Genomic DNA, 13,081 nt, shown 5'->3' on the forward strand with positions numbered 1-13,081 from the left:
AAACACTAAAAGCCAGAAGGTCCTGGATAGATATTCTACCAATACTAAGAGACAATGGATGCCAACCCAGATTACTGCAGCCAGAAAAGTTTTCAATCCATACAGATCCAGAAAACAAGATAATGGATGAAAAATCCATATTTAAACAATACATATCCACTAATCCAGGCCTAAAGAAAGGTGTGGAAGGAAGACTCCCACCCAAGAAAGTTAACTACAACCAGAAAAACATAGGCAATAGATAATCCCACTTTACCAGCAGCCAAAGATAAATGGGGTGGAAATCCACACAATCCCACAACTAACCACAAATATAAAGCAAACAAGAATGAACAATCCATGGTCATTAATATTCCTCAATATTAATGGTCTTAAATTGCCTATAAAAAGACACAGGCTAGCAGAAAACTCATGGGACTGCAGGGGCCCTGAGGATTCTGTATGAAATTCCACAGTCGAGCAGAGCTGGATGGACTAAAGTGGGATTCTGCAAACAGAAAAACCATGGAATCCAGAAACTGATTGTGAAATTTTTATTCACTTTATATTGACTTTGGTTAACAGAGATGGACACACCCATAGACACAAGAGGAGGACTTCAATCCTCTGGGTCTCCAGTTACAGATGTTTGAGAATCACCCAGGGATGCAGAGAGCTGAACTCAAGAACTGGTCCTCTGCAGGAGCAGCAATTGCTTTGGCCATGTGAGTCAACCCTCCAGTCCCCATAAATTGAGTTTGGAGAAAAAAAACTGGCATCTATCTCTCTTCTCTGTCTCTCGTAAGCAAACATGTATGTCTGTTTCATCCTTTGCTCTAAATCCTTCCTCATAGCTCTGCTCAGTCCAGTCCAGACAGGTTCTTCCAAAGATACCCTGTTGTGCTGTGCTTCTGGCAAGCAACTGAATGGAATCCCAGGATCGAACTCATTGGACCAAATGGAAACCTGTGCAGGAACAGGGTAAAGTATCCTGGAATCCATTGATCTGTGTGATTCATCTCATTTCGAGGGGCATCAAAGTGCTGTGCCAACATGCTGTCTTTCCTCAGATACTCTGGAAATCCTTCACGTGTCCCGCAGTCTTCAAGTGGTCTTGGTTACAAAGCTGGCTGCTGCTTCTGGAACGCACCTGTAGTTCCCAGCTGAGAGGATCCTATGATTGCTTCAGGCGTTTGGGAGGGGGCTCAAGTAATGAACTGTGAGTAGAAGCCAAGGAGCTGTATGCTTCAGCCAACAACTGGGGATGTAAGACCATCATTGTCTTCCAGCTAGAAGTCTCAGATACATCAGAAGCACGAGCTGTAATGAAATCCAGTGTCTTGGTCTTCAGCTGCCCTGCACTGTGGAGGTCAGCCAGGATGAGAGTGTGGGCAGCATTCTCAACACAGAGGTCCCTGCAGAGGGCATCCTCGCACATGACCTTCAAACGCTCCAGGCCATACTTGTCAGCAGCTGCCAGCACAGCATCTGCCATGCTGTGGAGGTCTGGTGCCTTCCCGGTATAAATGAAGTCCATCATTGCCTTGAAGACTTGGGGCTCCACATCCTGGATCTCCACGCGGTTTTTTCTTCTCTCCTCCATGTCATGTTCAAACATGGCTCTGAAAACTGGAGAGTGAGCTGCTAAGATGGCCTTGTTAGCTTGGAATTCCTGGCCAGCTACCACCAGGCAGCAGTCTGTGAAGAGGGAATTCTCCCACAGCTGTCCTAGATCGTCTTCCAATGTGTACCTTGGAACCTGGATACCGGGCACCGTGCTCTTCCCAGAGTTGATGAGGGAGTCTTGGACCACGAGGTCCACCTCGCAGAAGATAGTGAGTTCATTGTCTGGCAAAAGCCAAGACTCCACAAACAAGAGCAAATCTCGGTGGATGAACTTTATGAATCCTCAGTATTGTTTTGGCATGAAATTGAAGAATCATGGGCTTTTCTTGCAAATGGTTTTCTCTCTGTCGACACTGATGATCCAAAACCGGAAACTTGCCCTTGCTGGGCTCTTTGGGCAGCTGAGCATCGTTAGGTGAAATGACAGGTAATCTTTGCTTTCTTTGTCGATCCCATTTGTGAGTATTTTCAAACACCATTTGTCGTTGTCACTGAATAATCCTGAGAAGAAGGTTGGGCTTTTAATGGCGTCCCCTATCTCCTGAAGCAAGAATCTGAAGTTGCTTATGGTCCAGCTGTAGGAGAATTTCTGCACACTGAAATCTGTGTAGCCCGATCTCTCGGCTGCCCGGTCTTCTGACATATCTACTGTGGTGATTTGAAAGTGAACCTGGATCCCAAATGAAGAAGTAGGCCTTTTTCTTCTTCAACCTGGGGTCCTAATTGCAGATTATCTGCAACAAGGAAAATAAAATCCTGAGAGACTCGTATTGGGCTTCAAACTTCAAGCTGAAGGCCAGGGAGGCAAAGCAGCCATGCCCCTAGCTCTTGCCTCTACCTCGGGCTCCATGAGCTCTCAACAAACATCACACTGTTGCCTCGCCTCAGTTTAACAAGAGATAAGCTGAGACTGACTACTGAAGGCCCCACTCCTAATTTGATACACTCTAGTGCTGGGGATAAAGGGCATGAGCTCTGTAATTGGTTTAATTTAATTCAATCTCTTGGAGCCTTGTGTGTACTCGAACACAAAGAGAACCATCTGCCTTTGTCTCCCGAGTCCTTAGAAGAAAGGTATCTTCCTGGCTTCTCTGGGTAGCTAAAATGGGTGCTTTCGTGTATTGATCCCCAGTGAAGTAAAACAGTGTAAGGTATGCCTGTACCATCACAGATAGCTTTTAGTCTTTTATTTTCTGTTTTCCCCTCTGTTCCTACTTCTATGGGGCTGGAAACTTGGATATGGCTTGAAGTTTTCTATCAAGATTTCAATATTACTTTCAGAGAAGTGAGTTTGTGCTACTCACTACGGACAGTTACATACCTCTGATTTCATTTCTAGATTGAATCTGAGGTCAACAGGTAACTACTTTTGACAATTTTACTCAACTGATGAAGCGTTTGGAACATTTTATACACATGCATCCAAAAGTGTTGTACTAGGGTTCTAGAGCAACAGAACATAGGGAATGAACCTCTCTGTGTGAAAAATGGAGATTCCTTAGAATGACTTCGGGCTGCATTCCTGTTAATCCCACAATGTCAGTTGTGAAGTAAAAGTATAAGAATCCAGTACTTACTGAGTCCAGGAGGTTGGACGTAGCTGCTGCTCTTCAGTAGATGCTGAAATTCAAATAAGTATTCTCTAATGGCAGTGAAGAGATGGACTTACTGAAATGTGAGTGCAAGCAGTCAGAGTGCTGTAGCTTCCTTCTTTCATGTCCTTTAATTTGCCTCCAGCAGAAGGTTTATCCCAATTTAGGGTGGGTCCCTTGCCTAAGATCTGGATTAAAGTTGTGTGTGTTCCTACAGGAGAGATGGCTCAGAGGTTAAGAGCACCAACTGCTCTTCCAGAGGTCCTGAGTTCAATTCCCAGCAACCACATGGTGGCTCACAACCATCTGTTATAAGATCTGGTGCCCTCTTCTGCTGTGCAGATATACATGGAAGCAGAGTGTTGTATGCATAATAAATAAATAATATCTTAAAAACAACCAGGTGTGTGTCTTCAGGCCTGTTGATCCTGTTCTTATGCATGTGATTTCTACCTCCAAAATCAGTACTTCAAGTGATCTCCTACTCCAACTTGTGCAAAACACTCCACACAGTTGTGCCGTCCATCATAGGATTTGTTTAGTTAATTCTAATGGTGGTCTATTTGGGTAGCAAGAATAACCATCACAAGTGCATTTTGCTCTCCTGAATTACTCTTTTCTAAATAAAGCAATGATTTCTATTTCTACACAGTTGTTATTTACTCTTCTCCTGTTGTTGAATATTCCTACGACCCCACTGTGGTGGCATATACCATTAATCTCAGCACTTAGGAGTCACAGGTAGGCATTTCTCTGTTAGTTCAAGGCCAGCTTGGTATACAGAGATAGTTCTATGACAGCCAGAGATGTTACACAGAAATACCTGTTTGTGAAGAAAAGGATTTTTCCCATGAACATGATCCAGAAAGAGGTCTCTTTTTCCGTCTGGGTTCTCAGTGTTCACAATATGAAGCTCAGGTTGGAAGAATCCCTTTATGGTGGGCATTAAGCAGGGCCAAGCAGGATACTCTGAAAATCGCTGTTTTCTTTCCTCCCCTTTATTCCATCTATACTCACTGTCCTGGGGATTGCAACACCAAGTTTCACTGGTGGTCTTCCCAGTCCTCTTCTGTTAATCCTCCTTGAACACTAGCTTCTGATCCCCTTAAGTGTGTGCTGTCAAAAGACCCTAAAGGCCTCTCATTTTGCTCATGCTGAGTGCCAAGATAAAGCTTCTCATTACCTGGTAATTTTCAAACCTCACTTGGAATTCTGTCTTCTTCATTTTTGAACACACAGGCTTACTCTGCTATGCTTTAAACTGTAAGGGCATTCTGGTTTGCAAAGGGTTCGGGATATATTCAACAGTTACTGAAGAGCATCTTCCTTACAAGAGAACAGAAGAGAAAGAAGACTTTTTTTTCAAATCTCCAATTCACTTGGCAAAAGCAATTGGTGCTCTTCAGAGGACCCTTGTTCAGTTCTCAGCACACAGAGGGGACTTTCTCCCACCTGCAACTGGAGATTCAGAGAATCTGAGGTTCACCTCTTGTTCTCAAGGACACCTTCATCTTTGTAGGCAATATTTTAAACAAATAGAAAATGAATGAAAAATTTTAATCAGTTTATGAGTGTAGTGGTGTTTCTCTTTGAAGGGGCCCATTTTAGTCCCTCCAGCCCTGCTTAGCTGTTTGTGCAGGGTCCTCCATTTTACACATACTTCATAATCTTTGAAATGAAACCTAAATAATCTCTGCCTCACTGAGAGATTATTAGTGAACCCAGTCAGCTCCCTCCAGCAGTTGATGGGAGCAGATACTGAGATCCACTGACAAACATTAGGCAGAGCTCAGTACCCCAGAGAAGAGGGAGAGGAAGGAATGTAGGGGCCAACGGGTTCAAAGACACCAGGACAACACAGCCCACAGAATCAGAGTAGCTGGTCTCTCGGGGCTCAGAGAGACTGAACCGGCACTCACACAGATGTCTGTATCTATACTATAACTACACGTGCTGTGGTTATTCTGCTTGTGGATTTTGTGGGACTCCTACAAGTGGGAATGTGTGGAGTTTCTGACTCGTTTGTTTGATCTTGGCTCCTCAACCCTTGATATGAGGGTTTGTGCTAACACTTATTATATCTTGTAAATTGTGTTCAGCTGATACCCCCAGAGGCCTGCACTTTTTTTTAAACAGAAACTGGAGTAGCAATATCTGGGTGGATTGTAGGGAGGGGAGACTATGGTCAGGGTGTATTAATGAGATAAGAATAAATACAAAGAAAATATGAACAATTAGAAATACATCTGAGAAAGAAGTATTTGCACATATCTGCAAAGGAAAAAAAAACATGGATATCCCTGTGACCTATGTAAATGCCTATCAAAATATGCCTTCACAGAGGAGAAGAGCCAGGATACCTTGATAGAGGGAGTTGTTACAGGCTTCATTAGATAACTGGCTCTAGGGAAATTCCCAGGAATCCACAAGGATGACCACAATGAAGAATCTAGGCAATTGTAGAGAGGGCACCTTAAATGCCCTCCCCTATAAGGAGATTGATGACTACCTTAAATACCATCACAGAGTCTTCAGCCAGTAGCCAATGGAAACAGAAGCAGACATTTACAGCTAAGCACTGAGCCAAATTCCTGGATTCCATTTGGAGAGAGGGAGGAGTGATTGAGCAAAGGGGTCAATAGCATGCTGGGGAATCCCTCGGAAACACCTGAGCTGATGAAGTTGGAGCACATAGACTCCATTCTGTCAGCTGTGGAGCCTGCATAAGACTGGACTAGACACCCTGAAAGTCAATGTCCGTTGCAGGGCTTGGGAATTCTTTGGAGCCACTGGCAGAGGATCCAGTGTTTGATCCAGTAGTGGACCCTTGTACATGAGTTGGCTTTTTGGAGCCCATTTCCTTTGGAGGCATAGTGTCTCAGCTGAGATACAAGATAGAGAGCCTGCCCCAAATGATATCATAGAATTTGATGATCCCTGATGGGAGGTCTCAGTCTCTCTGAGGAAAAGATGGAGATGGGATGTGGAGATGGTGGGGGCAGGGGTAGGATGTGATTGGTAAGTAAAATAAGATTGGTTAATTTAAATATAAAAATTAAAAAAGAAAAGAAAAGAAAGGTGCCTTCAGCAGAGGAAGAGTTCAGTATCAAGTAGATAGGATCAAGACTGACCTGATTGCAGCTGCTGCTGAATGCCTGATCTGCCAACAGCTGGGACAAACACAGAGACACAGATATATCAACATTTCCCCATGATAACAGTCAATACCTAGGTGATAGGACGACTACATTAGACCACTTCCTCCGTGGAGGGTACAACACTTTGTCCTTACTGGAGTAGGTATTCATTCTAGTTATGGACTTGCCTTTCCTGCATGAAATGATTTTTACCAAAACTACCTTGTCAACCATCATGATATTCCACACAGTATGTCTTCTGACCAAGGAACTAAATTCACAGCCAAAGAGGTGCAGCATTGGCCAACAGTCAGGGAATCCACTGATAATTAACATGTTCACCAGCTTCTTAAATCAGCTGTCCTGATAGAAAGATGGAATGGCCTTTTGAGGACACAGTTACAGAGCCACTGAGACAGCATCATTCTGCAATGCTGGAGCAGGATTTTCCAGGAGCCAGTACATGCTTTGAATCACAGTCAAATATATGATTTGGTTTCTCCATAGCTAAGATACATGGCTGTAGGCATCAGGTTCTAGACAAGGGTATCGTTTCACTACTCACTGTCACCCCTAGTGGTCTCCTGTGGAAAAATTTGCTTCATATTTCTATAACCTTAAGTTCTGCTGGCCTAGACATTTTGGTCTATTTCAAGAATGCTATGCTGGCAAAAACAACCAAGTGAGACATTATCACTAATTGTCTATACATATAATTCTGATGATGATGATCTAACTATAATGCTATTACTAATAATACCAAAGTCTTGATGTTCTTTAAATTCATGTTAAAGATAAACTTTCAATATCATTTGTAAGACTAACAGTGTAGTTGAGGTAATTACATTGAAATAAATGGACCAGGCATGATGTGATAGTCCAAGACTTTGATCAGAGTAGTCAGAAGGCAGAGTCTCACTCAGGTCTGTGAGTCTGAGGCCAACTCGGTTCATTTAGCATACCCAGACATGCAGAAAGATAAGTTGTCAATAAGAAAAAGAAGAAAAAGAAGAGAGAGAGAGAGAGAGAGAGAGAGAGAGAGAGAGAGAGAGAGGGGAGAGTAGAAAGAGAAAGAGAGATGGAATGGGATGGAGAATTGTTTCAGTGTTTAAAATGCTGCTGGACACCTTTCCAGAATAAATGGCATCCAATTCTGTGCATTCTATAGGGCAGGTGACATCATCAGTATCTACAGTTATCCTGGGCATTCAACAGCCTCTATTGCATCTGACAGCACCATAGGCTCATGGACCACAGACCCAACTGTGTAACAGGAACCAGACATTAGCAGGGCCCCATACCAAAGCACAACAGTCTTCATGATTAAAATACCATGCAAGGTGTAAAATCCAGAATTTGTGAAATAAAAAACCCACAACCAAAAAACAGCCCCATGTCATAACTCAAACAAAGGCTTAATCCACTAAAGTAAATAGTTCAGGGAATATCTCTAAATGTACAAACCTTGCTTGAAATATACTAACATTTGAATTCTGTAGTGCTACTTCTGGCTATCTCCTCCTGTTAAGTGGAATATGTCAACCCAGAATATGGTTATTGTGCTTAAAACTTCACTCGGAGGTAGGGTAGTTGCTGCAGTGGAATCCAGAACACGCCATGTAGTTGGCAGATGGCTAAAAAGACTTTGTGTTTGCTTAAACCCATTGTCAATGAGCATACTATTCTCTCTCTCTCTCTCCTGCCCCCCTCTCATTTTCAATTTGCCCTCTTCTGTCTTGTGTGTTCATTTGCATTTCTGTGTATTTGTATCTATTTCAATGTGTCTCATTCAGTTTATTTTCCTGTAATGTCCAATGATTTTCTCTGATAATGAGGACACTTTTGCCAATTAAGAGTGTGCCTCCTACAGTTGGGGACCTGAAACCTTTTGGCTGTTGCAGGTACCCCCAGAGACCCACCTGACTGAAATTAAATCTCCACCTGTGCCATTCTGAGAATGACATCCCTATGAAAATTCCCTGTAATGTAACCTCAGCGGGGTATCTCTGTTGACCAACAAGAAGCTGCTCTCCTCTCCAGGACCTTGAGCTCAGGAGCTCTGGACTGGCAATATAAAGCATTTCATTTGCAAATAAGGAGTCCTGCATTCACTGTCTATCTTCAAGTTAAATGACACATTTGAGGGAAAGGGTACCTGCCACTCTGACTGTACCCCACATAGAGAAGAGCCCCTGATGCTATTATTTAACCCCAACAATTGATTCCTAAGTGAGGAAGCAAATATTCAGAGATCAAAATCAATTGATTGATTAATCATGATTGGAGGGAGAAACAGTATTGGTCGCAGACTTTCAGGAGTGCAAGACTTGGAATTGCAGAGTGGATTGAATCTCTGTGGGTATTTTCCAGTCCTCTAGGCACAGTGAGTCCCTCCAGACATCATAAACTGTAGGGAGATGATAGAAGTGGGGGGCATGTACCGAAAGACATTCCCCATAACCTTCCTTCCCACCTCTTCCTTCCTTCCTTCCTTCCTTCCTTCCTTCCTTCCTTCCTTCCTCCCCCACCTCTTTCCTTTCCTCATCCCTCCCTGCCGCGACCTGCAGAGCATCAGGCGAGCTCACACCCTGATGTGCTATAGTCACCAAAGAACCTAGAAAGATAGTGTCAGGGAGAACAAGGAACCACAGCCAGACCGGTTTCTGGTCAAGCTGCACATTTTTATTTTTCACTGAGACCTTATATGGGGGTGCCAAGAAGAGACCTTAGCAGGAAGGGAGAGGTCGTTTGAGGCTGCTTGCCTGATAACCAGGCTGAGGAATGTCCCTGTGCTTGAGTCCCTGAGATTGCAGGAGGTTACCAAGGTCACAGGGTGCAGGTGTTAGATAGTGGGTTAGAAGGGGAGAAGGTTTGCTAGTGAACCTGACCATGAAATGTATCTTTCCTTCTGAAAGCTACTTTATGAGCCAGGGTGTTATATATCATGGAGGAAAGGACTGAAGGCAGCTATTCTTTTCATTATAATGGGTTATGCTGGCAGCTTCTGCCCCAGTCTCTTACAGGTCCAAGGTTACTTTTGCAATGGCACACGGCACCTCCCTCCCTCCATCCATCTACACTGCCTCCTTCCTCATCCCTCTTTTTTCTTTCTTTCTTTCTTTCTTTCTTTCTTTCTTTCTTTCTTTCTTTCTTTCTTTCTTTCTTCCTTCCTTCCTTCCTTCCTTCCTTCCTTCCTTCCTTTCTTTCCTCCTTCCTTCCTTCCTTCCTTCCTTTCATTTCTTTTCTGTTTGTTACTATGCCTGTCTGGCTCTGCTTGAAGATGCTCTATGAGCCAAGTTAGCCTCAGAGTCACAGAGCTGAGTCAGCCTCTTTCTTCAGACTACTCTAATCAGAGTCTGGAGCACCACTTCATGCCTGACTCATGAATTTCATTTTAACACAGCAAAAGACACACAAACACACTGAAATGCAAACACACATGGGCACGAGAGAAACAGAGACAGAGATACACACTCACCGAGAGAGATAGACACACTGTATTTCTAGTGACACAGATATACAGAGACACAGAAATGCAGAGAATACAGGATTGCTTATGTACAGGAAGGTTATTGTGAACAGTAATTCAATATCCTGTTAGAAATGTGTCAAAATAAGTATGTTTTCTCTCAGTGTGCAATAAATGTGTTATTCTAAGCATCCCTTGCTGACTTGGGCCTGAATTGGTAAACTGAGGTGGCAGAAATCTAGTGAGTTCGATAGTGGTGTCTTTGCATTCTAAACGAGATTCCCTCTACAAAACCAAGACAGTCTCAAGCAACCACTAACCTAATGTCAGCTCCTTCAAATATGACCTCCTAACCAAGGATCATATTCTGAAGCAGGAAATACTGGTGTCCTTTTGTAAATCATATTCAGGACATAAAAGGAATCTGCAGTGGCAGCCTGGAATACTCAGGGAGTGTGAGAGGATCAAGGGGAGCAGTTATTTGAGATGAGGCTGTTTTACTTGAGTGGCTTAACCTCTAAAAACTAAGACAAACCAAAATAAATAAAAGAAAAAAACAAGACTTCAGTTTTGTACCATTTTCAAACATAGTTGAGCAGAGACATGCTCATCAAGAAGAACACATAAGTAATGAATAATGTGTAATTGCCATGCTTATTCTTCTGGTCCCTAAAGTGAGAGATAATTCTCTTTTCCATGAAATGCAGACTACATTCAAGAGAAACCAAAGAGGGAGGTGATTTAGATGGGTTTCCCCCTGTAGCGAGATGACAAAATTCTTCATACATGCCATCTCTCTCCAGTTCATCTTATCTTGGAGAGTATCTCTAATCCTAGACTACAACGAAACAAGTTCATTGATTGAATCAGCACAACCATTCCCAGTCTGGCTCTCCTGTAAGTCTGGCTGCAACACTATATACCAGTCAGTAGAAGATAATTCAATCAATTGGTTTTGATTGTTCATTTTTTCTTTTGTTTACTTTGGTAGAATTATTGCAGGTGGCCACTTAATAGCATAGATGATTCTTCACTAGGTGGATTCAGGGTCAGGGTAGCAGTATTCCATGCCAGAAATCAATCCTTTGAAGGGATTATATATGTTAAATTCAAGACCGCATATGAAAGGGATATGCACTTCAGTAATTGTTGAATATATTCTGTACCCTTTGCAAACCAGAATGCTCTTACTATTTTAAGCCTAGCAGAATGAGCCTGGAAGTTCAAAGATTGAAGAAGACAGAATTACAAGTGAGGGATGAAAATGATGAGGTAATGAGAAGCTTTATCTTGGCACTCAACAGGAACAAAATGAGAGGCCTTCAGGGTCTTCTGATAGCACACACTTAGGTGGATCCGGAAGCTTGTGTTCAAGGAGGATTAACAGAGTAGGACAGGCAAGACCACTAGTGAAATTTGGTGGAGACATTCCCCGATAGCGAGTATGGATGGAATGAAAGGTAGGAAAGTATATAGCCATTTTCAGATGGTACTGCCTAGCCCTGCTTAATGCCCACAATAAAGGGATTCTACGATCATGAGCTTCATGTTGTGAACACTGAGAGAAAAAAAAGGACCTCTTCCTGGATCGTGTTCATGGGAAGAATACATTTTTTTCACAAATATGTATTTCTGTGTAACAGCTCTGGTTGTCATAGAACTATGTCTGTATACCAAGCTGGCCTTGAACTAACAGAGAAATGCCTACCTGTGACTCCTAAGTCCTGGGATTAATGGTATATGCCACCACAGTGGGGTGGAAGGAATATTTACCAACATGAGAAGAGTAAATAACAACAGTGTAGGAATAGAAAACATTTCTTAATTTACAAAAGAATAATTGTGGCAAGCAAAATGCACTTGTGATGGTTTTTCTTGCTTCCCAAATATACCACACGTGGAATTAACTAAAAAAATCCTAAAATGGATGGCACAACTGTGAGGAACATTTTGCATGTGTTGGAATAGGAGATCCATTTGAAATTCTGATTTTGGAGGTCAAAAACACAAGGATAAGAGCAGTATCAACAGGCCTGAAGACACACATTTTTTTTTTTTTTTTTTTGCTTTTTCAAGACGGGGATTCTCTGTGTAGCTTTGGAGCATATCCTGACACTTGCTCTTCAGACCAGGCTGGACTGGAACTCACAGAGATCAACCTGCCTCTGCCTCTGAGAGCTGGGATTAAAGGCGTGTGCCACCACCACCCAGTCTAAGACAAACACCTTTAATCAAGATCTTACGCTACGAGACACACCCTAAATTCGGACACACCTTCTGCTGGAGGCATATAAAAGGACATGCAAGAAGGAAGCATCAGCACTCTGACTGCTTGCACTCATCTTTCAGCAAGTCCATCTCTTCACTGCCATTTGAGAACACTTATTTGAATTTCAGCATATACTGAAAAGCCGCAGTCACATCCAACCTCCTGCACTGAGTAAGTACTGGATTCTTATACATTCTCTTCACAGCTAGACACTGTGGAAATTACACTACTGCAGCCTAAGACATTCTAGTGAATCTCCTTTCTTCCCACAGAGAGAGGTTCATTCCATATGTTCTGTGACTCTAGAGAACCCTAGTACAACACTTTTGGACACGAGTGTATAAAATGTTCAAAAGGTTCAACAGTGGAGTGAAATTGTCAAAAATAGTTACATCAGAGTGATGTAACTGTCCATAGTAGCCAAAACTCTCATCTATTAAACTTATATTGATTCTTGATAGAAAATTTCAGAGAGGTTTCCAAATTTCCAGCCCTACAGAAGTGGGAACAGAGGGGAAAACAGAAAATAAAAGCATAAAAGCTAACTGTGGTGCTACAGATACACCTTACAATTTATGGAGCCACTGGGGATCAAAATAGGAAAGCAGCCATACTAGTTAGCTAGAGAATCCACACTGACTACTTTCTTCTGAGGACTGAGGAGACAAAGGCAGATGGTTCTCTATGTGTTCAAGTACACACATGAGATTGTACCAAATTAAAAGAGTAACAGAGCTCATGCCCTTTATCCCAGCACTGGAGTGTATAAAATTAGGAGTGGGGTCTTCAGTAGTCAGTCTCAGGATTATCTCCAGTTAATTTGAGAAGAGGCAGCAGTGTGATGTTTGTTGAGAGCTCATGGAGCCTGAAAGAGGCAAAAGCTAGTGGCTTGGCTGCTTTGCCTCCCTGATCTTCAACTTCAAGTTTGAATGCCAATATGAGTCTCTCAGGATTTTACTTTTCTTGTTACAGATATCTGCAATTGTGACCTCAGGTGGAAGAAGAAAAA

At 42.6% G+C, this 13,081-nt stretch overlaps 1 pseudogene; it reads right to left on the reverse strand.

The window, feature by feature from the left end:
* Nucleotides 1–1,148: 1,148 nt before the first annotated feature.
* LOC113838545 lies at nt 1,149–2,248 on the reverse strand (annotated as a pseudogene).
* Between the last annotated feature and the right edge of the window lie 10,833 nt (nt 2,249–13,081).

This window comes from Cricetulus griseus, assembly GCF_003668045.3.
Source record: "Cricetulus griseus strain 17A/GY chromosome 1 unlocalized genomic scaffold, alternate assembly CriGri-PICRH-1.0 chr1_0, whole genome shotgun sequence".
Lineage (NCBI taxonomy): Eukaryota > Metazoa > Chordata > Mammalia > Rodentia > Cricetidae > Cricetulus > Cricetulus griseus.